The sequence below is a fragment of the Chenopodium album genome, chromosome 11, assembly GCF_948465745.1.
Source record: "Chenopodium album chromosome 11, dcCheAlbu1.1, whole genome shotgun sequence".
Lineage (NCBI taxonomy): Eukaryota > Viridiplantae > Streptophyta > Magnoliopsida > Caryophyllales > Amaranthaceae > Chenopodium > Chenopodium album.
The window spans coordinates 13,616,516-13,621,684 of NC_137844.1; the positions used below are offsets into that span (position 1 = coordinate 13,616,516).

Here is a 5,169-nt window from a genome sequence, read left to right on the forward strand (position 1 = left end):
TCATTCACCTCTTTCTCTCAATTTACAGTCAGGCCCTCTCATTTCGAGGAGCAGCGATTGCTTTCATCTTGAGACGAGCAACTTGACCAGCGGCTTCATACAAGAGCTCCCAAGCGGCGTCGTTTTTGGGTGGAGGTGTAACCGGCGGTGACAGAATTCTTGGTGATATCTTTGCCGAGAACTTCAACCATTTTAGATCATGAGATAAGAAGTCCTACAATTGTGTTTTCCTCTTCTTGAATTAATTTCTGAGCATTTTATTCTTTAAATTCTTGAATTTGTTTTGTGAATTCTAATTTGCTTAATTTTTTTCTACATGCAATTTGTATTTGATTCATTTTTGGCATTTGGGGTGACATTGTGTAGTTTTGGGCATTATGTATGAAAACACGGATGATACTGTATTTCCATGGATATAAGGATGTCATTTATTATCATGTTAAATACTCTTAATTCATTCCCATAACCAATTTCTATTTTCTATTTTTTTTTCTGGGTTTTTTATGTAATTTTTGTAGATCTATGCTTGTTTTTTTAAAATTTGAGGAATTTAACTTGTTGGGTTTTTTTTTCAAATCACTTTAATTGTCTTTTGGTTGTGTTATTTGATATGATTTTCTTGAGATTAGTTGATGGGATTTCTGGGTTTTTGAATTTGGGTTTGAAATTCGATATTTGGGATTTTTTGGAGGTGGGGGTTGTGTTTATTCTCGTTTATAGATATCGGAAATAATACGTATTCATGATTCTGATTATCGCCCCTAATGCCCTTATTAAATGAAGTATTGAAGGATTTTTTGTTGATAAATATTAGTATAAATCTATATAGAAGATTGCCATCAGGTTAAGGCTAAGGAGAAAAGGTTAGAGATGTGTCTTAGGAGATACTGGCAGACTTTAGTACAAAAGTAGAAGGTAAAAAACAAATGACACACAGATAATAATAAGCATCAAGAATTCAAGCAGCAGTCGAGCAATCAAGCTGACTGTGTATGTTATAGAGGATTTTGACTCATTTTATCTTTGACTAAAAGTCTGATGTGTGTAAACACTTGTATAGATTAATGACAAAATTAATGGAAAGCTTCTTTAAACAAAAAAATTCCGAGTGAGAAAGTTGAAGACAAGTGTACAACTTTGCTATAACTAAATTTTATGGATGTAAGCTAAAATAAAATGTGTTTGCATTGCCTCTTTATTTAGTGTGTTTTAGAATGATTTTATAGAAATGATTTCAAATAAGCTATTTAGTACCATTAGTGTATAATAGCCAAAATCACTCAACTAACTGACTTGTAAATTACAGTGGCAAAACTCTTTGATCACGCTGTAAAATGCTTTTGTATGTTCGAACCCTCTCACCTCACTGTCCTAGGTTTGATGCTTGTTAAAGACATTGGAGATTATGATAATAATTACAAGGAATGTAATTTATCTTGTTAATCCGTGTTAAATCTGAACTGGAAGGTGTAACTTACTACTTATTATGATATATTTCTGCTGCAGGCACGTGTTAGAGGGAAGATAGACTCAAACGGTTGTGTTACTGGTTTTCTTGAGGAGAGACTCAATCTGGGTCTAACCTTTTTACTTTCTGCAGAGGTGAGATCTCAAGTTTAAATGCCAAATCATCACATGTTAGGTCTGCATCCTTGCTAAATCTGTTTTTGGTTGAAACCTCCTATTTGATGTCAACTTCAGAATGGTTTGGATAACTTAGTGTCATTGTTATCTGTGTGGTCTTGAATTACAAGGAAATACTGCTGCTGCTTTGAACTTTTTACCTCTCCATCGGAATTAATTATTTTCCCACCCCCTCATGATTAAGGGTTCACCAAAACTTCACTTATAGTACTTGCAGTATGTTTGGAAGTATAACCGTAATATGTTATACTCCAGGAAATGTGTGATTTTTTTTTCTGGAATTCAAAACAGTTTAAAATACATCTGTTCCTAATTGTTTGGTCACTTGTACCTTATTCCTATTTTGGCATTTTTTTTCTTCTTATCTTACCCACTTGCAATACTCTCCTATATTTTGACACAACTACTTTCAGCATTTTGTTTTCTACTTTTTCTTATCATAGACTTCAACTCTTACATTGATGACTGTTCTTGTTGATCAGCATTTCATCTGGAGGCTTTAAGGGTGGATCGCAACAATACTCGGATAACTCACTTAGTATCAAGGGCTTATATAACTTCTACGAGTCAGGTATTGAATAAAATTTACACCTGTCTAAATCTTTTCAGATCCTTTGGCTACTAGTACTTGCAAGGAAGTAGAAATCCTGTTCACTTTGATACCTCTGTATTTTTTACAGCACAACCAAAGTAATAACTCATCAGTCATGTTTTAAGGACTTGAAATACGGTCTACTTTACTTCCAATTATTCTCTCTTTTACCTATGCGCTGCTAGAAATTTAATCGTCTTAAGTGTTAACGTTTGACAAAATAGTGATACGTTGAGTAATTCAACTCTTATATTATTCCTCTTTAGTAATATAAGAGTTGAATTACTCAACTGGCCATGAATGGTTGATTGGTTCAATTGATGCATATGTGTTTGTTGTAGTTGCGTTGAATACTTGGGTTGTCTTAGAAGCTCTCTCTATCTCACACTCTCATTCTTTCTTTATCTTTAATCTCTATTCTTTCTTAAAGAAATCTGGGTATATTCAAGCAAAACAAGTAACTTTCTTTGTCTCTCAATGGGCAAAGTTCATCCTTTTTTGTGTTATTGATTTGGTGTTATCTGTTTTTGATTTTTTTTTTCATTGATTGGATTAGGTGAGAAGGAAAAAATTAAAGATTGGGGACTTTCCTATGTTGCTGCTGCTGCTGCTACTTATGGTTGCTGTTGCTGCTGCTTATGGTTGCTGCTGCTCTGCTGTTACTGTTGCACTAGGAAGCTGTTAAGCTATAATATTATTTACATTTTTTTTAATCATTATCCTTTTACAATATTATGAGTTTGTAAGCAGTTTTTAATTGTAAAATAAATTTGTTGTGTATGACATGATTGATAATATATATTTGTGCCATGAAAACAAAATTTGGATTTGGATCTCATAGTACTTATTTATAACGGGCATTTCATGTGCCCGTTATTTTTATTAATTGGATCTCACAGTATTCGTAACGGGCAGAACCTGCCCGTTACAAATAACCCCGTTATTCGTAACGGGCAAAACATGTGCCTGTTACGAATAACGGGGTTATTTGTAACGGGTGTTTGAAATGCCCGTTACGAATAAGTGCTTATTCGTAATGGGCATTTCAGTTGCCCGTTACGAATAAGTACTTATTCGTAACGGACAGTGCCCATTACGAATAACAATGGCCATCCGTAACGGCCACATACGTAACGGACGCTGCCCGTTACGGATGGGCCCTTTTTGCCCGTTACGGATGGCCTTTTTTCCACTAGTGGATCTTAATGAAGAAGCTGAGGTTCATAACATTGATAATGAAGAGGTTGAGGTTAATAACAATATAAATGAACATGATTCTCATAATCGGTCAAACGGAAAAGAACAAGTCAGTCGTACTCCGGCTGTGGGTATGTATTTTGCCAGCGGTGAAGAATTTATAAGGTTCTGCCATATGTATGCCTTTGAGAAAATATTTGCATTTGTATGAATCAGATATGAATCAGTAAGCAAATATTTATATTGATCCTGTTAATAACATTTTGATGCTGTTAAAATTTGGAAAGATGTTGTTTTATGGAATTTGATGCTCAGAAATATGGAAAGGTTTTGGTTTTATAGTGGGAGTCTCATAATTTCGGATTTAAAGAAATCAAACCTCGAATTGTTTTATTGACGATTGGTAACATTAGTATTTAAAAGTACTAATTTTTATTAGGACATTACTATTTACGGCTAATAGGTGAATGAAAAATAAAATGCAAACAAAAATAATAATAGTTTGTATATTAAATTTAAATCAATTGATGAGTCGAATTGTTTTATTGATTATTAGTATCATTGGTATTTTAAAGTCTAATTCAAACTGGGATACATTAGTATTTATGGGTATATTATGTGAATGAAAAAAAAAATTTGGTGTAGTTTGGATTCGAACACAGATCACTAATGCATAATAGGAAAGCATTCACCAACTACAATAAGGGGTATCAGCACGTATGTTATCTTCTTATTTATTTATTTGTACTATTTATATTTATGTCAAATATATTGGATGATTCGATTAAAGGCAATATGAATCCTTAAATGTTAATAGGACGCTTATTAATATATTATGATGATTACTATTGCATACAAATGTTCTTAGGGTTGGGTTAAGGGTTAAAATTTTATTGGGCTATAAATGTTAGGATAATGGTATTGTATGTTGTTGTTTGGTTTAATAATGTGTTTCAACAAGAATATGTATTAATAATATGTATTAGACAAAAGTTTTGTACAATACTTGTTCTGTTATGTGCATCACTTTCTAAATGAATTAGTTAACATACGTATCAGTTGCTTTTATAGATTATAATGATTTCTTCTATTTGATATGTTGATTCTAGTCTATTTCTTCTATTGTTTAAATTTCAAAAAAAAAAAAGTGTGTTATTTGTTTAGTAACTTATAATTGTACGTTTAATACATTACCACGGAGTTCAAATTGTAAGTTTTTTTATAGTATGTATTAACAGAGAGGTAAATTGTAAGTATTCCTTATATAAATTCTATGTTATCCATTACTAAGTTAGTTTTCATTTAAATAGGTTTGGTTTGAAATCATACGTGTATTAAATTCATCATATTCAAAACACATCCACTAAAGTGAACTATGTATATTAATCATTTGGTAATTAATATAATCATTTTTGTATTGCTGGAATCAAATCCATAAACATGGGTTATATTTATTGTAAGTTGGGTACATCTTATATTTGAATATATAAGTATTACTTCCTCTATTTCTTTATAGTTGCAACACACACTTGATCACGCTATTTAAGAAAAGTGGACCTCACGTGTTATAATACACTTAAAATGGGGTTAAAAGGTTGTTAGGAGTATAATCAAGTGGGTCATGTGCTTTAATTAAAGGTAATAATACAATTTTCACTATAAAAACCTTCTTTTTATGGTGTGTTGCAACTATTGTGACATTTTCATTTTCAGGAAGTATTGCAACTATAAAGTAA

The 5,169-nt window shown here is 32.0% G+C and overlaps 1 long non-coding RNA gene across 1 annotated transcript; it reads left to right on the plus strand.

The window, feature by feature from the left end:
• LOC145567420 (uncharacterized) lies at positions 1–2,792 on the plus strand. The gene is made up of 3 exons (XR_014095618.1): positions 1–1,602; positions 2,127–2,215; positions 2,667–2,792. It is a non-coding gene; the product is annotated as an uncharacterized LOC145567420 (long non-coding RNA).
• Positions 2,793–5,169: the final 2,377 nt, after the last annotated feature.